The 23,641-nt window shown below is 40.9% G+C and overlaps 1 protein-coding gene across 3 annotated transcripts in view; it reads right to left on the reverse strand.

The window, feature by feature from the left end:
• Positions 1-14,195, reverse strand: part of nexmifb (neurite extension and migration factor b) — a 58,773-nt gene extending 44,578 nt beyond the window's left edge. For 2 of the 3 annotated variants that reach the window (XR_009395321.1, XM_059346137.1), the window contains exon 1: positions 13,798-13,926. The gene's annotated coding sequence lies outside the window, so the exon portion shown is untranslated. Of the gene's footprint in view, positions 1-13,797; positions 13,927-14,178 lie in introns of those variants that run through there. The other variant, XM_059346138.1, reaches the window with a different exon arrangement.
• Between the last annotated feature and the right edge of the window lie 9,446 nt (positions 14,196-23,641).

The following is a 23,641-nucleotide window of genomic DNA, read 5'->3' on the forward strand; positions in this document are numbered from 1 at the left end:
ACACAGAGTGCAAAGCAGAGAGTGAGAGTGAGAGAGATGCCATTTTTAGAAGCCTGATGTGTTAGTCTAAATGTTTTCTTTACAACTGGGTCAGAACAGCACATTATACTAGACTCAAACAAGCGTTTAAGTCTTTTGACACCGGCAGATCCAACTCCCAGTGCAGCAGGTCACATTTCTCATCAGAAAAACAGACAGTGGAGGTCTTTAAACGATACTATATTGTGTCTCAATGAAAGGAGAAGTTGGCAAGATGTTTGGGAAGGGGAAAGCTTTTCTTTGGACAAATGAGAACAAAGCCTGCCCAGCCTCCCTGTTGGTAATCAGGTCTATTGATTAGTGGCTGTGTGGGGCTGTGAGGGGCCGCAGAGGCCTGGGAGCCAGTGGCTGTGTGCATATGCACAGGGGTATTAGCAGCGCTTATTCTCCTGGCCTGTGGGACAATGCAGCCTCTGAGCGAGGTGATTAAAAGGCCCGAGCTATTGAGCTCCTCCAATCAATGCCCTCCTGTGCTGCTGGACAGAGCCGGAGGCCACATCCTGAACAACACTCACACACATGCTAACATACTATTGCTCTCCCAACCCCTCCAGTTCTCCTTGCCCTCCCCCCCCAAAATCTTAAACCAACTTCGTTAAGTGTCGGGGCCAAAGGGGGCCAAATCCCCATTGCCTCTCTGCTGCATGGCCTGCCATGACCACACCGCATCACAAGGGGACTTGCCATTTTCATCATGTGCAATGGCCAATTAAACAAATCTAATACTGGAGAGAAGAAGGGGGTGTGGGATAAAAGTAGGAGCTTTTCATTTAAATGGATAAGGTTAATGAGTTATTTGTATGGTTGACGTATTCCGATGGTTTAAAAGGTTAGGCGCATCTACACAGCTGCCCTTTGGAGTGATCTCCTCCGTTTCACGCTCCCTCAAGCAGTGGTAATGAGAGGTCACTGTGCACCACGAGGGCCCTGGGAGCCAGCAGCCCCAGCCAGACAAAACCACACAGCCACCGTCATATTACTATGTCCTCTAAAATAAACAGGCCTTGAAGAGAGGAACAGGTCATTTCAGCCCTTTCTCTTAACCTGCCTCTTTCTCTCTCTCTCTTTCAATATCCTGACAAGTGGTCTGCTCTCAGCTCACCGTGACCGGAGAACACTCCTCCCTCTTGTTTTTGGAACATCCACTTTCATATTTTCAATAACTGCAGAATCCTATTTTTGTTTCCTAATGGAGCTGCTGTTTTTTTTTTTTCTCGTCTCTAAATTCCATTTCAGAGAAATGGCCCATCTTTTTTACATCCGCCGCCATAATCAGACCTGCTATTTTTTGCCACCGCATGTCTCATCAACACCTCGGTTAATCCAGTCAAAAATATCACATATTGCTGACATATATTCAGTCATGGAAAATATAACTAATCACAGCATGGCTGTGGAATAACAGAGCACATATATATATATATTGCAATTTCCATGCTGTTCTAAGCATGAACTTGGACTCGTGTTGGTGAGAATTATGAGAAAAGGCCTCGCTTCGCTTAATTCAGAGCTATTGATTTGGTAATTATTTCATAAGCTGGTATGTCCAAATACTCACAGGCACAGAAAAGCCCATATCACAGGCGGCCAGGCGGCCTGGGGTGTGTTGCTGTCAGGTTTGCCAGTGTGAGCGGACAGAGGCGGTGGGCTCTGCTTAAGACAGAGTATTGGACAAACACAAACAAACGAGGCAGCGGCCACTGTGACTCAGTGCTCTAATGAACCAGCGTATTGACTTGCTGGCTTTCTCTTTCTCTCTGCCTCCATGTCTCTCTCTCTCTCTCTCCCTCTCACACACTCACACACTCTGCCTCGCTTGCTCTCTCCCTCTGTCTGCTGTGTTTGTATGGATCCCAGCTGCCACTCGGAATACCAATTACTGTAGGCCCAGGAGTGGGGGAAGGAGAGGGAGAGAGATAGAAGGAAAGAGAGAATGAGAGAGAGAAAGAGGGATGCTGGGGAAGCAATGAGGACATGGAAGGACGGAGGGAGGAAAGGGAAGAAAGAGGAGAATCGTCAGAGAGGAGAGAGGGAAATGGCAAGCGATCTGGGAGGCTTGTCCTCACTTGGTGGCCGGGAGAAGAAGCTCAGAGTCGTGGGTGATGACGAGGAGTAGGAGGAGGGGGGTCTTCATGCCTGAAGCTGTGGCACCTCACAAGGAGGGAAAATCAAAAAGTGTCCCCATGTGAGACACTTACATCCCTGATGCTGTGACACTCTTGCAGCTGACGCACAGGGTGGGAATATCAAAGGGGACCTTTTTGTGGTCTTCCACAAATAGGTGCACCCAGGGAGGAGGAGGGGGGAGGGCGTTTCACAGGCAAAAGTAACATTTTCCCTGTGAATTCCTGGGACGAACCTGGGCGCTACATCTCCCATTACAAGATATTTGTATTTGATAAAGGGATTTGGACCGTGGAGAGCTTTCGGTTCCAATGACACTCTCCCTCTCTCTTTCTCTTCTCTTCTCCAACCACCGCAACAATTCTCATGACAACCATAATGAGCATGCTCACATTCTGCACGATACCACTAATTTGAGAAATTTCCAGCACAAAGACATAATTAGACAAACTAATTAGACGAAGACTTCGCTGCACAGAGATCCTCCGCAGTTCAACTCATCCGCCTACCTGCCGATGACTAAAATAGGAAGCAGCCGTCAAGCCCATCCATGCTTATTCCCCTCAGTTAGTGCGGTGAGATGTTTGTGAGATGGCGCACAAGGGAGAATAACATGATCTCTCCCCGAGGGCTGCAGCCGCTCCTCAGCAGCAGTACAGCAGTGTCTTTGTTGTGGCTTTAGTGTCACATAGGGCTAACAGGTCTTACCAAGCCACAGATTGTCTTCCTATTTTTATCTGAGGCAGTGACATTGTCTAGGTGTTGTGAAAAAGCCGACTGAGAACAATTCGCGCAGGAAAACAGATATATGTAAGACACATTAATAAATCAGAGAGAGGCTCTCATATGTGGCATGAACACTTAAAAATACACGGAGTTCCGGCTGAGGTGTTCATGGTGAGCTATAGGTGAAGTGGTGGGTTTTCTAATGAAGAATATGAGGAGAGTACTTAGAGAGTGTTGGAGAGGCGAGGGAGGTAGAAAGGTAATTGATTTTAAAAGTGATGGGAAAACCCACAGGTCTCAGGAGGGAGCAGCAAACCGTCTCAACGGATACAGAAACCCCAACTGCCTCCAAGAATAATGGAATTAATTCTTAGTCTGATTTAAATACATTTTATAATGGGAACTCAAATTAACATTTCCTAAAGCCTCCAGAGATGGAGTCAAAGTGTAAATTGTTACAATCTTTTTTTTTTTTTACTTTTCTCTCCACAATGGTGCCTTTGTCCTCTGAATATGTGTTCCTTGTACGCCCTGTGTGTTATCCAAATAACAGTGTTCACTCGTTATCATTTTTGTACAGTGTATGGTAAAAAAATCTTATCAATATATGAATGTGGACTGAATCGTGCATACACAAAAACAAAGTTCCATGCCAACACACAAGCTCAAAGGGCCAAATAAGCATGTGCACATGTGTACGTACACATTCATATTTTCAACTGCTTGGCAGACTGCTTTCACTATGGAGCCTTTCTATTTGTAGGCAGGTTTGTAAAAGTAAAAGAGGAAGAAAAACAGACAAGTGTTTGTTTTTCCAATACTTGCAAAATGTAGTGTGGCCACCTGGGCCTGAAAAGTGAACCCAACGCAGGAGTAACTTAAAACAGTATTCTTTAATGACCAGCAGGGGGCGACTCTACTGGCTGCAAATAGATGTCTCAAAAGGATTGTGTGGTTTATGTGGCGTATACACATGCACAACGCCTAACTGCGCTGCCAAGCAAACTGCATCTCGGTGCTATTTGCATGTATTTATATGAAGAAATATGCATACAATTGGTACAAAAACTCTGAAGACACACTTATCTTTACCGTTAGATGAGCAGAGACTGATCAATTAAAAAAACAAAACAGCCCAAGTCAGATTGGGAGTTATCAGTGGCGGTTCTACACAGGGGCCTACAGAGGCCACTGCCCCTGTGAAGAAGCCCCTGGCCCCTGCTGTGGCCCCTGTGTCAAATTAATAATAAAATGATCAATTTATAACGATCAACGACAGAACAATTCTTACCTATTTTTTGTTCAAACAATATCTCATTGTACACAAAATGAACCCAGAATGTGTACATTGTTTAATAGTTTAATTGTACAATAAAAGCTTAAAAAGATAATTCTCACTGTACCACACTTTCCAAAAAAAAAAAAAGTAATTGTGCACAAAAATGAGAAATGTCATTGTCGTACAAAAATAGTTGTTATTGTTGGTAAGTCTCATTGTTTCAATTAATGTATTTGTATCTTCCAAATATACTTAAATGAGATTTTTAAATAAGCTAAAATAAAGGTTTTGGATGCTTAAATACCATCTTTGCCGTTTTTTAATGTGCCCCTCTGATTAAACACTGGCCCCTGCTTGGCCCCCACAGTAAAACTGGTCTAGAACCGCCACTGGGAGTTATTCAGGGCCCCACCCCTCACAACGCACGCTTTAACCTCTAGCACACTTATACTGCCACTTGGATACTTGCAGTCATGTGTAAAAAGGAGGCAAATTGCGCTCAGCTTCAAAACTTTATGGGCATATTTGCGTCATGATATCATTCATGTAATATCTTCAGTGAATAGGTCCTTATGACGTGGCAGATATTTGTTGCAAGTGATGCGCTATTCTTGGAGCTATCAGCTGCCGCAATCCATTCTTTTTTAATTTGCCCCAGAATGTATAGAAGTCTGTGAGAAAAAATCCTTATCATTTGATTCATTACCTCAGTAAACATTTTCCAGATGAGTTTATAGTTTAGTCTTCTAAAAGTCTTCTTAAATACAGCATGATTTTGTGAGCAGTTTGTGAATTATGGTCCCATTTAGAGTAAAATGGACAAAAAAGTAGGGAATGCTTTAGGGCAGCTACCAAGGTTTTTTCATCTTAGAACTTTGACCTTTTCACAGTGTGTTTTCAGTTCATCCAACACCACATTCATTTTATATTCAGTTTATAATCATGATGACTATTGTACATATTATTAATAGCACTTACCCATTACTACTCACTCAGTGTAGCACCAACAACGTAGCCTGATTTTTAGGTTGCTATTCAAAAAGCTAAGACTGGCGGTCAGAAAACTCTGTAGAGCCGACCGCCCTTTTCATAACAATGACAGTGCTTTTCTTTATTGTAGTAGCTAGTTAGGTGAGCTGATTGTCTTACCCGGCTACTTAAGGACACTGAAACCTAACTGTGAAAAGTAAGATAACAAACTTGAGAATGAAAAAGTACAGAGGTGATCATTTTGGAGGCAAAGGTAGTGTTACTGTAGAGCTGACATTAAGTAAGCAGACGTGCAGTTTATAATATGCGCCACACTACATTGTGCGGGTAGAATTTCTAATTCTCTGTCAGTTCACTAAGTCCAGGTAGACTCGATGCAACTCGGGATTAGCAGTCAGCACACATCGCTTCTCTAAGCACCGGCTGCCCCTTAAACAGATAATTCCTACACACAAACACACACACACACACACACACACACATACACTATGCACATAGATACCTTACCCCACCTCTCCAGAGGCCTCATCACTGGAGCCAAAACACTGCAGCAGCATACATCTTTGATAGTGAGTTTTAAACCTATTAGATCATATGGCTATAAAGTATGCATGCAGACTGTACACTGGCTCTCCCCTGACAAAGACTTCTCTCAATGGAATAACACGCATAAATAAACCATAAGCAAATCCCAAATAGTGCACACAAAAGGCAAAAGGCGAGCTTATACGCAAGCATATATACACACCTCAGAGACAGATATCAAAGGAGCAGGTTATACACAGCGTCATTTGAATATAAAAGGAAAGTACCTGGTGTTGTGATGCTCTCAAAGTATTTAGCCCATAGTGACAGAACAACACTGTATCATACCAGTTATAGAAACAGCAAAAGAAACGCTCACACTGGATATGAGACACACACTGGACACAATGGATTAGGGGCGAGTATGTACTTTCAGCGGCATGCTTTCATACTGTAGCCATCACATGTAAGGCACTGTTTGGACCTGAGATATGGTACCACTAACAAAGTTTCCATAGACTGTATAAAACATGAAAGTAGTAAAATCACCCATAGGTTCCTAAAAAGCCATTATGGTGGAACTCCTCCTAACTTCCCTAACTTAACTGCTAATATAAAAATGGGAAAATAGATAGCGCGTGGGTGGAGCTAAGTCGGGCCAAATGAAACCTGGTGGCTGCCTGTGATTGCGCCTGCCTGTCACTCCAAGCGGCCATCCCCATGATTATGCATAAATGAAGCATTATTATAATTTAAACAGGTGACTGTTATAAATATCATCCCCTGTGCAGATGTCACGAACGGGAGATTAGCTATAGAGACCGAAGCCTTTTTTTGTACCAGGCTGTAAACATGCTAAACTTTTTTTTTTTTACATGGGGGTCACCTCAAGTTGCCATTGGATGAACTAGTTTTGGGCATTTTGTGGTGTCTTCATTTCTCAGTTTTATCTATTACAACAAGGTCAAACTTGTCAAATTCAGCAGTGCTCATGTTTGTCTCAAGCTGGACTAAATCTAACTTGAAGATATTTTGTTTATTACAGAATAACAAGAAAAATTATCAGATCCTTGCAAATAATATGTGTTAAAACTACATTTAGCAATTTTCACATTATAAATTAAGTAAGCAACATGAAGGATCGGACAAAGCATCCAGTGGCCGCCTTCAGTACTTGACAGCTAAGTCATTTCTAAATAAGGTTCAAAACCAAACCTTAGACATAAGTTTAGAAGGGGGAGATGGGAAACCTAGAACATTACTTAACTGGAACCTAGAACATTACTTTCCTCTTTTTTCCCCCCGAAAAAATGAATATTACACACATAAATTGGAAAGTAAATAAGGCTAAATACTACACTTGGTATTATACAGAAAGCCTGGAAATTATTCAGCAAAATCCAGATCTCCTGAATACCAACAGTATACAAGATAATACAAAGAATCTCTGAGGCTTTGTGTGACTAAATGATGAATTAGCTCTTTTATCAGTGGCGGATACGCTGAGATGCATATTTGACTCCTTCTGAAGAGCATTTTACTGGCTCCTCTGTGATATATGTGGGCTGTATTCCGACAGTGTCGCTGAATGATGACTTGGGGAAATGGGTTAGAAGAGCACTGAGAGATGGCGAGTTGAAAAATGTCTATTTGCGCATGACAGAGCTTCAGTACGACGCTGAGGATGAATGTGAAGCAGGACGTCGTGGCCCCTTCGTGTATTTTTATGCTACAATTGGCTATTTGTGTGTGACAGCAAAGACTGGGTCACTGTCATATTGTAAAACGTGAGTGCTTGAATGTGAGAAATAACAGAGCTTGAAGGAAACCCAGAGCCAGCAAAAACTGTTACAGGGGCGTGCTGGAGCGAACACACACGGGGAAACAGGCAAGTATACACACAGCTGTACATCCTAGAAGTCAAAGAGCCACAGCACACACTTCATACACCCTTCTGGGATGCATCTGAAATGAGAAGTCCTAATTATTATTTCCATTGTGCCCCACTCCTGTGACAAGGACCACTAGCTGTGAATGATTATAATTATTACCCGTAGTAGAATAGCAGTCATGCTGTTGTATCATCAGCAACATCATCCAACAGATCAGGGTCAAATCCAACTTGAAATTCATGTATGCAATTCAATTCACATTCTCTGTGTTAAGATATTCAAAAACATTTCTCATTTGACTTCTGCTTAGATGTGTCGTGCATGGATTGTGTTTTGCCTCTGGCGTGCAGCTATGGTAAATGGAAAGTAAAGCGCTATCCGTCAGCTGACTGTATCTGACAGGAAGACTATTGCATCTGCTCAAAAGGCTTTTGTCATTCTGCTGTTGCAGCATGATAAAATAGCTATTTGATTCAATTATCACTAATGTTTGATTAGGGCACAAATGGCGCAGTCTCCACAAACAGCAGCACAATTAAAGTGAAATGAATTACAGAGAATCTTAGACCAAACGCTGGTTGTGCCATACATTTTAAACACTCAACATGTGTACGCTGTGAAGAGATTTACGGCAAAATATAGCCTGTCTCTTATTTGTACATAAATTCACAACATCGTTTAGAGTAGCAAACAAGCCTGTCTTGAATGGCTGGTAATTATGTACAGCAGCAAATAAAGCGTGGTTCCTTTCTGAGGCACTGGTGGCTTGTTAAGTGGTGAACAGACAAAACAGCATTTAGAAAATGAAAGGTGCAGGGAAACATCCAGGGCACAGCGAGCTTCTCTCCCATTAGAGACAACACTGTCTGTCTCACGACCGTTTGTTTGTTCCAACTGGCTGTGCTGGGAGGACGCACCCTGAACCCCCACCACCAACAGTAACTATGTCTCTCCCTTTTTTCCGTCCCCTCTCTCCCTCTGTCTGTCCAGCCCTTCCTCTAATCTTCCCACCACGTCCATCCCCCCTCTCCTCTGCAGCTCCTCTGTTTTCTCCTCTAACAGAGTACACCCTACCCTATGTTTTGCTCTCTTTCTCATCATCAACCCCTTTTTTTCATCTCACCCCCTCCTCCATCCTTTTCCGTCCAACAAATCAAAGATAAGGCTAATGAAGGTGGCTTATTATTTCAGCATTCAGGACGCTGACATGTCTAAAGTAACATGGATATGTGGCTCCTCTGGCTCCAACATGAGGAATTAAAAAAAAAATAACATGGTCAAATTAGACAAGGGGCGATGAATCTATTAGGGTTATTATATAACAAAAACCAGAGCTGTTATTGCCACTGTGTGTGCCATTACAAAGGGAACAATACATGGGAGCACACTGTGTGAAACCAATTAAAATCCAGCCCCGTCATATAGCTTCCTCCCTCCCAAGTCATGTTGTGAATATGCCGCTTTCACACCATTCATGTCAGTGCACCTGTGTCCACTGCATAAAATCCCCACCTCTTTCGGCTCCTTCTCAAATTTCCCAGCATCACATCTCACTATCTGTTTCAAGAATCCCATGAGTTGAAATACAAGGGGGCCCGGGAGATTGTGAGCAGAACAGGGGAAATTTCACATTATCTATCCATCTGCAATATAAGGGTCTGATGTGGAAGCAGGAAATGAGCTATGAACGTCAAGCGTGCATGCTCATGGTCCCAGTGGCCACCAGCCTACATATTGAGATCAAGTAGGCAACGCGGAAAGTGGTTTAATAGACCCCAGTTTAATTGGACTTTTATTTGTTAATGGCAGAAATCCTGATGCATTACTTTAATTATCCTGGCAGAACTAATTCATGAACACGGTGCGAAAACGTGCCTGGACTTGGCATTTAAATTGCATCCAACTGCTTTTCTGTCTCTCTGTTTTTTAACTTCCTATCCTCAAATACTTCTGCCTTCCACTGGAATCTCTCTGATAGGACTTGTAAGGCGAGAGATGGTTTAAACCCTCGGTGTACTTTAACCAGCCGGCTGTCATGAATGAATCCAGAGAAAGAGGAGAGGAGAGGCCATTTTTCCCCTAAAAGCGCTGGGGCCCACCCAGGTCCTATATGTGAGTCCATGTTTGCCAGGCTCTCAGAGAGCAGAGCAGCCCTTGTCGGTTTGGCTGCTGCTATGGAGGGAGGTTGGGGGTGGGTGGCGAGGCACAGCTCCCCCTGCAGAGCTCTGGTCCAAGACAACCACAGGCAGCCTCTGCTCACATCTACACTCAGCCCAATCACACATCAGCTGCTCTGTCAATGCCGACCATCAGCCAATGGAGGGAGACCTCCTTAATGTCTTTCTGATTGCACTGTTTTTAATTCATTACATGACTGCGCTGTAACAGTTTTGCCTCAGTGCCTCGCGCCTCGTACTGACACATATTTTCTAAAACGGAGCATTCTTTAAAGTAGATTAGCGCAGTTTGCCTGTCAGCTACAGATGTAATTTTTGCCTCTCTCAGCCACTGTGTATGTGTGTGTGTGTGTGTGTGCAGCGGGATGTGTTTGTTTACGTGTGTGCATGAGTATGCCAGTAGCATGTGAGTACAAATGTGTGTGTCTTCCTGGAACAGCTCCCGTCTCGGGGGCAGAGCAGGCAGCAAAGAGCTCAGCAGCGCCTCAGTCCCTCAGGACACGCTGCAGCTCTCTCCTCGCGGCCATGAAAAGCAATCAGAGCCCAGCCTTCTCCCCTGGACTTACCTCTGCCTTTAATTACAGAACTGAGCCGCGGCAGCAGCACAGAGAAAGACTGCCTCCGCTGGGCCGCAGCCAGCATGTCACAGCCCAAACGAAGGGCTGGGGTCGACGCAGCAGGCCTCTGCATACAGTGGCCCGACATAAACACAGTGTGCTTAAACATACAGTCAGTCCTCAAGGGCTCAGTGTGCTTCTGTATAGATTGGGACGGAGCCAAGGTACTTCCATACTGTAGAGATACAATGTGCAGAGAAAACTGCAGAGTTCCAGACACAAAACACAGCGGGGCTCCATATAGGCAGGGAAAGCCCTTTCTGTAACGAAATGTTCTCGCCTGTATTCTGCCATTTGTACAAGTCAGAACTTGTAGTGCAAGCTATTAGGCCATGCCTCGTCACTAAAAAATGATCAATCATAGAATTAACAAATGCAATACTAACGTGTTGCATCCTTTTCCTTCATCATGCCTTATAGTGCAGGCTGTTCTCATGAACAGTTTGTAGTTATCTCGATAGAAAGTAATGTAAAAAATGTTATAGCTATCACACTATATTGTGTCCGTTTATGAAGCATACAGGCCGGGGACACATTAAGGACAGGTGGAGGGGAGGTGGATAGACCTCAGCTCAAACCCAGGAGTTCGACCAAGGAGACCAGTGTTCGTGTCCTATTGGAAACTCCTTTACTCACATTCTATGTCCCCAACGTAAAGAGTAGAGCCTGACCGCTATGGGATCAATACAGATTTTACAAATGTTATTTCTGATTCTGAAAATTTAACCAACGTCCAATAGGGCAGCGGATATTGTGAATTTTTGAGCTGCAATGCAAAATGCAGTTTTGCACCTATAAGACTATGGAAAGGTACTCAGGAGGCTGCTTTCTAAAACTAATAACTTAATCAACTTAACTTAAGAATATTTATTATTATACATCCTGCATACAATATTACACTCTCAACCAATTCTAGAAATGTTAAATGAGAAGATAAAAAATAAATAAATATCAAACAAATCAGACACTATATATACCGACAACAACAGATACCGATATGCTTTTGATAGGCCAATATCGGCCGATAATATGGGTCAACCAATATATTGGTCGGGCTCTAGTAGTAAGTAGTTATTTTAAGTCTAACCCAGTTCTTTTTTCCTAAATTTAAACAAGTGGTTTTGTTGCCTACAACAGCAAGTATTTCCATGTCACAACATTATCAATCTAATCTAAAACAGCCGCCTTCACCTCGGGCTAGGTTACACAGAAAAAATCAACCATCATCATCATATTTTGGAACAAATACTTAATAGATTATAGAATGGCTAGAAGAAAATGACATTACTTTCTGGTAATGTGGCCTTTAAAGCCAGGTACAATATTATGATTAAAAGTCTAAGATGATATCTCGTCTCATATCACCATATCCATTATCAACACACGGCCCAGCCCTACGGTCACGTCTTTAGAACACTGTTATTTCAAAGGATATCATACAAACTGCGTTGCATAGGCTTTCGTAATAAATCAAACCTGTTTTTGAGAATATGTTATATTGTTATTACAACATGCAAGGTGTAAAATACTTGAAACATGTTCCTCATACATGAACAATAACACGTCAACTGGTAAGAAGAGGGATGACTGATGAGGATCAGTTCAGTCTGTATAATTGAGACTCTCTCCCATTCAACTGCCATGATAGTAGAGGCCCATCACATGTGCCTAAGGCTGAAGCAGAGGAGAAGCCACAGAGCACACATGGGTAGGGGAAGATAAGAGACTATGTACACAAGCTGCTGGTTTTTATTGCTGCAACATAACGCTCGGATAGCATTTTAAACACATTTTCGGAAAACCTTCCAGCGCTGTCCTTGCTACTGTGGAACAGAGCCACGGTGTGGAAATGTGTCATTGGGCTCAATTTCTCACCCAATCTGAAAGTGAATGGAGAATGAGTGAAAGCAATGAGACTGACCAGGAGGTGATGTGAATGGTAAATGCTGTTCAGAAAAACCTTGGTGGCACGTCACAGAATGAAGACACAGTTTGATATGATGGCTCATGATAGTTTCCGCATCTGTGATCTCCAAACCAGCGTCCAGAGCGAGGAGGCGCTCTCCCTTCCACGCGTCACGTAGCCTCAGGCCCAATGACGGCACACATTATCATGTATGTTAATGACACCCACATCAACGTGTCATCTCAATTTGGCCCTCTTAAAGGCTCTCTTTGACTCAATCAATGCATGGCCTTCCATCTGCTTTCCACTGCTGTCTTCACATTAGAGAAGGACAGGCCAGTGACAGGCTGCCCATCAGTTTAACATTACATTTCATTTCTGAAGTCTTCGAACAATGCATGCTGGATAAAGTCAACAACACCCTGACAAATAGGCTAATAAAAGCTCCAAAACATAAATCAAACCAAGTCATGTCGGGTCAATAACTGTGCAGTGCAGATCATTAATTGTGGCGATAAATTCACCCAACTTCTAATTTGAAAATCCCCTCTTACAAGGCTTTCCAATAAACATCAGCCAGGGAAATTTCTAGCTCGTTAAAATTTAATCCAATTAAAACCCTATTTGAAACAAAGTTAACAACTGATTCTAACACCTCCACACACAAAAAACACAGCACAGAGGCTGTTATTATGGGCTGCAGCTCATTATTCTCTTCCTTGTCTATCTGGCAGTGTGGCTGACTGGGACATCCAGTAAACATCTGTCATGAGGCATCCTTAAAGGGGAGCACAGACACAGTAAGCTACTGATCTAGTGACCCGACAGTGCAGGCATTCACACATGCCTTAGTGCACCTGTGTGTGCTCTGCCATCACGGTGTTAAGGCCAATTTTAGGAATTTGTGCTTATAAACCGTTTATGAATCATTTATTATCGCAGTGGAGGGGCCTAGCTCTAAGATGATGTGTTATCCCATTGGGTTTCAATAGCCCATTCATGAATCATTCATTAGTTTGGACTATAGATTATTCCCCCTTTATCCATCTCTTATTCATTTTGGGGCAGCACTGCTCGGGATGCATAGCGTTGATTCAAAATGACGTCCACAGGCCACTGTTTGCCTTCAAAACACACAAACAGTGCAAGGCTTCAATATGAACAACCACACGTGGTATCTGTATTTGTGTTGGATTTCTGAGCCTAAAGCGAATAGGTCAGTGCCTGTGCTTTAAATAAGTGGGGGTATTTTTCGCAGGGAATGGGTAATCGATGGAGCAGAGACGAATGAATGTAGGCTACGACAGCTGTCCCAAGGAGGTAGGGCAGCTACTACACCGCATGCTTGGTGTGTTCTCCCTTTGAATAAAATGTCCGATCAGACCAAATCAGGCAAAGCAGGGATATAAATCAGTGTGTGTATAAATCAAGCTGTCATGTGCATACCTAATAGAGCTCGCTCCCTATTCAAATACACACAGCACACGCTGAATAGCAGCATAATAACGTTTTCACTGCCTACCTCCAGAGCGTATGCGCCCAAACTGCGTTTTTCCCCCGTCGCAATGGGATCCTTCTCAGCTGCTTTGGACAGTATCAGAGATGCGTCTTTCCCCCGAAATGCAAACACTTCCCCTGCATGTTCCCCCCCACCCTCCCCGCCACCACCAGCAGCAGTAGCCCGGGCCTCCAGTAATAGCAGGTGGACGCGCCTCTCAATGATGGAGACAGCGCGACTCTCCTCTCCCCCGCCGCTCCATTTTCAATTACGGAAGAATTCGTATTCCAGGAAACGCGCTATAGGGCAGCCAGCATGTCCTAATATCGCCGCTTTTCTCAGGACAAACAGGGGCCGTCGCCTCTCAAACTCCCGATTCGCGGCGCCCCCTCGCCTGTTATCTACCTTTTACGAGATGCTTGATGTTGCCATTGTCACGGCGTATTTTTTTCTTCCTTTTTTTTGCAGCTGGACCTCTCCCCCTCCTTGCGGCGCGCAGTCTCGTAGGCGCGCACTTTGCCTGCTCCCCCTCCGATTCTTCTCGGTCCGACCTATGAGCGCGCACAGCCAGCCGACGCAGGGCCACGCACTGCTTTGACGGACGCGCTGAGCAAATCAGGTAGCCCACTCCAAATAGGACTGTATCATAACAGGGCAACTGCAATGACATGAATAATGAATAGGCTACTCATGTATGCCTATGCTGGATGATAGGCCCACTCATAACACTTACCGGACTGGAAGCAATATTTGGATAGACTTGAGTCTCTCTCTCTCTCCACCTCTCTCTGTCTGTGTGTGTCTCTCTTTCGACATGAGATCTGCAAACTGAAGCAAAAAAAGAGGAAAGAAAGAGCAAGAAATCAGTTATTAATCGATTAAATAGATTTCAATAACTATAATATAATATACAATTTCAGGCCAAACATAGTTGATCATGTCACATTTCCTGCAGTTATGCTCAGTGTCATATGAGAGCTCACTGTGCAGCTACATGATGTACTGTAAACATGCCAGTGTGTACCCAAACTTGCTTATTTTCTCTGTTTAATATCACTGTGCATTGAATATGTTTTGGACTATGGTTCAGAGAAAACAAGACATCGGAAGATGTTATTTTGGGCTCTTTGAACTTGTGATACTGATTCTTATTAAATATATGGTATTAGTTACAACTGCAACTAGCTATGATATTTATAATTCATTTATCTGACCATTATTTTATCCATTAACCAACTAATTTTTTGGTTTAAAATGTCAGCAAACGGTAAAATTACATTTCTTTTTAAATTACATTTTCCAAAAGCCCATAGTGACATATAAAATGTTTGTTGTACTAACCTGCAGTCTAAAACCCAGAGAAATTCAGTTAGATAGAGGGATACTTTATTATCACCATGTAAAAATAGATAGTGCAAGGAGTGTGTATGTGGGGAGATTAAAATAGTCCATAGAAACCAAAATGTATATGCTTCTTTATTTTAAAAAATTGTTATACGGTGTGTGTATATATATATATATATATATATATATATATATATATATATATATATATATATACATATATATATATATACACACACACACATATATATATATATATATACATACATATATACATATATATACACATATATATATATATATATATATATATATATACATATATACGTATATATATACACATATATATATATATCAAAAGAAATAGAGAAAGAACGAAACAAGCAAACAGACACTGTAAATCATTACAGAAAAACACACAATCAGGAAAATACACAGTGAAGATAAATGTAATATATATAAGTATGCAGATCAGTTTTCCAGTATATAAAGTCGACCAACAGGTAAAAGTACAATGATTGATGTCACATGTGAGAAACTGGTGCCGGTAAGTCTTCTGCATCTTTGATTAAAATATTATTAAAGTATTGATCAATTATCTAAATTGTTTCAGATTAATTATTGGTTGATCAACTTATCAATTAACAGACTTCGTTACAGCATTATTTCAGGTCCACTAGCTTTAAAAGTCTTTCTTTAGACATCTTAAGGCTCTTCAGTTTCCGGCTCCACTGATGTGAAAGTCTGTAATCTAAATGTGCAGTAATGTCCAATGGAACAGAAACACTAAAATAAACAATTTATTCCAACTAAACAGTTGATTTCCTGTTGTGCGAATTCACAATTGAGCTGTAATGGCCTCCAAAAACAGAGACAAAATCTGTCCTTCCACTGCAGCTCGGTCACACATTATTACTGATGGCACATGTAAAGACAGACTTTTTATTGAACTCTTTGTTATTGAACTTGATCTCTGTGTTCCCGCACACAAAACATGCACACTGGTCTGATTTGCAGTATCTTTCTATAACTCTCTTAAACACACACACACAGAGAGCAAATTACCTTGGTAATACATGTGTAACATTAATTTCATGAGCCATGTTTCTATGCAAAGTACAAGACATGATGCTAATGAACTCAATAGTGATTCCATAGTAACAGAAATTATATCCTTGTCGCTTAAAATACCTTTTCAGCTGCAGCCATCAGTTTGTATGGAGGAGACAAATTGGCTTACATCGTTTTTTAAAGAAGTCACAGCGAGTTGATAACAAAACTGAAATCTAAAAACATTTTTATGCTGTGATAATTACAGTTTCTTCACCTCTCTAAAGTAAATAGAGGTAAATCACTACTGCAGAGTGATGACTGTAATATGAAAATATAGGCTCAACTATACAAATGAACACTTATTACATGTTATAATGGATATTTGTGTTCAAAAGTTTGAGGTAAGGGTTTAATTGGTTTGCTTATGTGAAGATCCATTCATCAGCTGTATAATAACGCATTGACCATCAAAGTTAATCCTCTGCCCGTCATGTTTGTCTGCTATAATCATAAATATTGTACAATACAGTATTATATATAAGTAATTATTATCCTCATGAGTTAATTTAGCTATAAAGCAAATACTTTCTTTAAAATTCAAGTAAAATAAAGACATTTCAATGTAAGAAACTGAAGAGAAAGACTTAAATATGCCTGCTGTTCGAAGTACAACTTTTAAAAGGTTCAATCATTTTCATTAACTTTTTCATCAGGCGTGAGAAAAAGTCATTGCAATACATCTTTAACTTATCAGACACAAAATGCATTAAGGGAATTTTCTTAGAATAAAAAGTGTTGGTTATACTGTCTATGAGGACCACATCTATCACGTATTATGAGGACATTCATAGTGAAATATGATACATTTGATAGTGCTTCATGACTACAGTAAACACATGTAATCTGCCTTTGTACTTTACGACCTGCAAGCTTGGAATAAATAAAATGCAAGACAAACCCTACTCCAAATTATTACCATTTGTTGATACATTCAAAATACCTTAAAATCAGAGTCCTCCCCTTCTAATACCCACTGGATAAAAGATGCCTTAGTCTCTTTTGACATAAGGAAACAATCAAACAGTCTGTGTGGCACTAACATACATTTTCCTCAAGTTCGATGCGGTCTCCATCGCTGACCGCCTCCGCCGACAGCACCAGCATCCTGCAAAAGCATGAAAACACATTACACTTTACTCACCACCAACAATGAATGTTATGATAAAGCATGCAGTATTATATGCATAAATAACTTATGATGCTGCATGGACTACTACAGCATAATATAAATCCTTACCACAGTTGATTCTTGAGGTGTGTATCATCATTATAATGTGTGTATATATATATATATATATATATATATATATATATAATGTTATATGACTGGTAAATATATGAATATAGTGTATCAATGTATAATTATATCTATACTATAAATGCTCTAGTGCACTTTAGTTGTGGTCTTTATAGAAATTGTTACCAAAGTGTTTATGCTAAATAAATAATCTATAACTGTCTCTCCTTCCAACACATAAACAATCAAACACAAAATAAAAATTCCACGTTGACAGCTGTTTATAGTATAGTAATGGAATTTTTACAAATATTATAATGTGAATAAAATACCATATCATGTGTAAACAAAGAGTGACACATTGTTTGCAAGTCTGTATTTCAGAATAACAGCATCACTAACATGTCTTAATGTTACGCTCAAACAGCTGTCTATCACAGCTGGAAGCGTTACAGGTCCAAATCCTTTACATAGACAAATTAAAGGAAGTAATTGTGTTTTCATGTTTCTCTTTCACTCCTATTTGGCTTTGCAGGATTTCTGTTGTATGTTTATTGTTACACTGTAAAACAGGAGCTCCCGTGTAAGACATCAATGACAAAGTACATCAATATATTGCCTGTACTTGTTATATATTATAGGAAATAAATGTTAAGCGTTTCAGGATTTTAGGTGCTGTAGCAATAACAAAAGTTTGAAACAAAAGCTCACTGCAGTACACGGCAAAACAAAAAAATGATAAAGAAAACATACAAAATACACTTTCAGATTTTTACTACATTTTGTCACAATTTGTCTGAAGATATCTCCTAAATTCACAAAAAATTAGAACTAGAAAATGCCTCATTTACATATTAAGCAGAACATTTCAGAAAACCGGGGACACCACTTGATTAATTCCACAAGGGGAAAATTCAACTTTTATTTTATTTGTCTATAAATATTAATTTCAGAACTTTCATTATTATTTTGATGGCATGAACGGCTGTTCATGCCATCAAAATAATAATGAAAGTTCTGTTGAGATTGAGTCAAATGTTGTAGATGCAATAAAAACTACTGAAAAATAGTCTGACTGACTTTTCAATTCAGGGAAATTATGAATAGAGTTAATGTCAAGGTAAGTACATGGACTAAACGCCTTCACAGAATGGCAGGAGCATATACTGACAGGCTTAGCATGGTGATAAAATGTTTTACAATATAGTAATAAAATGAGGTTTTCCATGCTGGGCAGCTAAAAAAAAAAAAAAAAGATAAGCTGAATTGAATGTGAAAAATGAGCAGATTCTCCATAACACAGTCAAAATGAATCTACAGGAGGTGACTGGCATTCAAGCTCATGTAAAAGTAAAGGCTGCAAGGAGTTGAGAGCAGAATGTAAATGCTGAAATTTCAGACTTTGATGCTCACCAGCTCTGACACTCGGTGTGAAATCTCCAATAAGATTATGACAGTTGTAACCTGTGTGTATCCATCTTTGTATTAGCATCACTCTGCCTGACCAAACAGTCTACGAACAGGCCATTTGGTCTGATTTGTCAGCTCTGTTTGATATGTGGAGAGCTTGATTCAACAAGCAGTCCTAAAATATACATGCAGGTTCATACTAATCCATGTGAATATGTCTAAAAGTCTTAAAGATGACTGAATGACGGGACACGAACGGAACAAACGCATGTGTCATCCTCATCATGCAGGGCCCGCAGGCATTTGATCCAGTTTTATAGTTTTCTTTTCAGCAAATCCACAGGACAGGATTTTTGCGGTAACATAAACACGAATGGCACACATAACTTTTAGAAAGGTTTATTATAGGCTATATGACAATGATAACAATGACTACTTACGATAACTGGTAAATGGACCGCACTAGTATGACGCTTTTCTAGTCTTTGCTTCACTAAAAGCACTTTAACACTACAGACAGCGCTCATTCATCCATTCACACTGTTGGCCGAGGCTACCCTATATGGTGCCACCTTCAGGAATTCATTCATACACAGATGAACACAGTAGTAGGAAGTCAATTTTTACCAGCTTACATACTTTAAATGCACAATATGTCATTTTCTGGTGCTCGGGGTCTCTCATAACAATGCTTTAGTGAGTTTAGTGTCGTAGTAAAGAGGAATTGTTGGGAATTGTTGTCTCAGCCACCAATGCCATCATCACAGTCAGCTTCCTCAGTTGGGATTCCTTCAGTGTTTATCTTTTAGGGAGTTTTTACCAGGAGACGCATATTCCACAAGTCTCTTCTCCCAAATAAACAAACCAGGTGACTAAAACGGTTAACAACACTGAATAAAGCAGTTGTCTGTCGCCTGTTGTCTAAACCGAACCACACTGCCAAGTTTTGACGTTAACGTTGTGTTTTAAACTGTGACCAGGAACGCTGAGGTATGAGGAAGTGCTAATATCCTGCTGGTGGTAGGGTAGCTCATTTGGAAAAACAGTCCTGAGTCGCTTCGAGAGTAGGAATAAACAACATATGTGGTCGGGTGTTCTCAGAAGACTTTGACATAGCTTGTTTCTCTAATCATTTAAGATCAAGACATCCCATGACTAATCCGGGGCGGCTGTGGCTCAGTTGGTGGAGCGGTCTCCCTCTGATCCGGAGTTCGTGGTTTGATCCCCGACCATGGCAGCCGACATGTCGAAGTAACCTTGGGCAAGGTACTGAACCCCAAATTTCTTCCAATGCTGCTGCATTTATCAGTGTACCAATGAATTCCTGATGGTGGCAGGTGGCACCATGCAGGGTAGCCTTGGCTACCAGTATGAATATGTGTGATGGATGAATGAGCGCCTGTAGTGTAAAGCACTTTTGAGTGGTCACAAAGGAGTGGAAAAGCGCCTTATAAGTGCATTTACCATTTAAAATCCTTCATCCAGTTAAAAAAATATATAATTATATATCCTGGTGCATGCACAAAGGAAGTAAAAGACATAAGTCATTGACTAGCACCCAAAAGAACCTGCTGTTACCTTGATTAAATTTGTGTTTTTCTCAGGGAATTCTTATGACGTAAGCACATGACTGAACAAAATATAACACATTATTATCATTTTCATTTTTACACATTATAATGAAGAAAAGTAAAGTATAGTTACATATAAAGCCTTTAGACCAAACCCTTCAATAGAAAATCTCTTAAGCAGAAGTTATGTCTGCAGTATTGGTTATAAATTTGATTGATTCTCTTCTTAGGCTGAACCTCAGAGAGACAGACAGTAGTGATGATGATGTCATCCAGGCACAGACCCCAGAGCTGCTCCGTAGACAGTGAATAATGGAACAACTCCTGTGGGACTCCTTGACAGCAGCTACAGTCATTTTTACTGGGACATGGGGACTGCTTCCAGTACACAGCCAGCAGAGTAAAAATGTCCACAGATTCCGTGTCACTTCACCTCTGACACCTGATGACATCACTTGTGGAGACTCTGATTTTCATCTTAGAAATGGAGAGTGTGACTGAGTGGATGATTCAACCTGTGATAGCCATACAGCCCCTCCTGCCCCTCCCATCAGAGAAGTACAGGCATATGCACATACTCCATACAGTAACCCTGATTGTGATTTTGTTTCTATTGCCAATATATAGTGGCAGTTCTATGAGAATCATCTCTTTGTGATGAGATAATGTGATTTAAGTAAGGCTAGATACACAAACATGAATTTGAATTTGCTGTAGCCATGAACCTTTGCCTACAATCAGCAGGTCTTACTATTAGCAACAATTTCTCGCCTTCTCTGAAATGCTTCACCAATATTGAAACATTATTATTTTGTTTATTGTCAGACTTTCTTTTAAATAAAAGTTCATCTTCCATCTTCCTTTGCAGTGTGGACAGTTATTGTCAATGCTGGAAAAGCAATTTTTAATAAATTTAATCAGTTTTTCCCCATTTGAATTGAACAACCAACTTCATGAGCTAGATTTACTAAAGCCTGAAAACAGAACCAAGAGAAGCTGCTTTAGTTCAGTTTTTCTTTCAGACCATGTGAATTACGATATGCTGAAATGCTTTTTACAGAATTTTCCCCCTAAAAAAACTGCCCCAACTTTAAACACTAATTTTCCCTTTTAGTATCACGTCTCAGAGTCTTACAGGTCTTTTATGCTTGAGGCATCTTACACAAAATAATAAATGTCTTCTGGAAAATAGAATAAATAAGCAAAGGCATAGTTCACAATTTCAAAATCAGCGGAGTCACGACTTTTCAAAAAACAGATTGTATGGTTTCCTTCAAAAAGAGAAAGCATTTAACCTTGCATGATCAGAAGTTGAAAGGATTCAGTGGTTTTTATTGCTTTAAAGAGGAAGGAGACATTTTTCGCCTGCGAGTGTAAAGAACATTTAAATTCATAAGAGAAGTTTTTTTTATCTGCAGAAGGCGTACATATTACAAATGTGTGTCCTGGCTCATCCAGGCTCTGCTCAGAGGTTGCATCATCAGCGGCATCCTGTTTATGTGCTGTAATACCACTATATTTGTGTTTATTGACTTTAAAAGGATCAGCCGTGTGTGCGCAAGTGCATGCATGTGTGAATATTCATTCTCATTTTGACCAGGAGCATTGATATAGTACACAGGGATTACGCACATAAATTTACACTCCCACACAAAACGGTGGAAATAACTACATCTTCTCTGAGGCATCGATGCATATTTATCAAGGCGTAGACGCCCTTGGCCACATACTAGTTCCATTGTAGTGGGATGGGAGTGAGCTGACTGTCTGGTGCAGAGGGATGGCCCTGAGTCTCAGCCCGCTCTGCTTGTTATCATGATGAAAAAAAACGTGGCGGACTTCAGCAACAGGCCACGAGAGGGTCAGCGGGGATTTGACGTGTGTGGCTGAACCCCTCGTATCACCTGTGCACTCTGAACAGCTTTCATGAGACCACATGGGATGCAGCCCTTTTTTTTAAAACAAGAACCACATATTAAATCATGCAGGATATGATCAAGCTATGCATAGACAGAAATAGTGCATTTAAAAACGGGAGATATCATCCTATCTGCACATCAGCAGCATGTTCTTTGAAAATCTCTCCTTCAGTAGAAGGTCGTGGTTTGCATTAGGAGCTGAATCTCCTGCTGCGGTCCATATTAAGGACGTTATTAAAGGCCTTTGTGCTGCTGTCTTCCTTTGTGCCTGCAGAATGCTGCATGGTAAACAGGGAGATGGCTTCCTCATTACCTTGCGAGGACATGCAGACAAACAGCCCCACAACACTCTAATCACATGCACGCCATACAGAACAATTAGGGTCATTGAGCAACAGATTTTGTGATTCAGTTTTTAAACATAAATAGCCAGAAAGCAAACACCCTCCTTGTGTACGTCCATCTCAGATTGCTCAGTAACTTCAATACTTTAGAGTGTTATGTCCTTGACCGTATCAAACACACACAAAGCTTTGCCTCAGCAAAGCAGAGGAAAAGCACAAAAAAAAAGAAAGAAAAAAAAAATCCTGCTCTGTGTAACATCCAAGGCTGTCTCACAGAACCGGAGCAGATCATAGTGAATTATGTCCACTGAATAATTAGCGAATAACGTGTTAGGGGCAGCTGAACGTTGTTGGGAGTCGCTAATGAATAGTCTCATAATCTCTTCCTAGGTTAGATTAGAAGGACGCCATTAACATCAACTCATCTGCCTGGACATGTGATGCATGAAAGGAGGCCCATCCGACCAGTAATCATCCAGTTGCTTTCCTTTTATGCTGGGCTTTATCAAAGTCTACTTTCATCTATAATGTGTGACTTCCTCCAGAGGTGGCAGAGGCCTCACTATGCGCCGCAGCAGGGCACGGTCTGTCACGTTATTTGAATGTTTTTGTTATTGGCGGTTTCAATTATAATCTTGCCAAAAGGCCTCACAGAAAGAGCCTCTAATGTATCAAGTGCCAAGGAAAGATCCCGCAGGGCTTCTTGAGGGGGGATCCACTGTCATTCTGTCCACTAAATAACAAACACAAGAGTGTTGGGTGTTCATAGATTTAACGCTTCAGCTTCTAAATCGACTTGTATTCAAGGGAAGACTGATCAATAATCTGTTAAATCTAAAACAATTTCTTTGTCTGCTCTCACTCAATTTATACCCAATTCTAACTTGAAAATGAATCAATGGCTACACATGTTGAAACCCATTTTAATTA

The sequence above is a fragment of the Centropristis striata genome, chromosome 12, assembly GCF_030273125.1.
Source record: "Centropristis striata isolate RG_2023a ecotype Rhode Island chromosome 12, C.striata_1.0, whole genome shotgun sequence".
NCBI lineage: Eukaryota > Metazoa > Chordata > Actinopteri > Perciformes > Serranidae > Centropristis > Centropristis striata.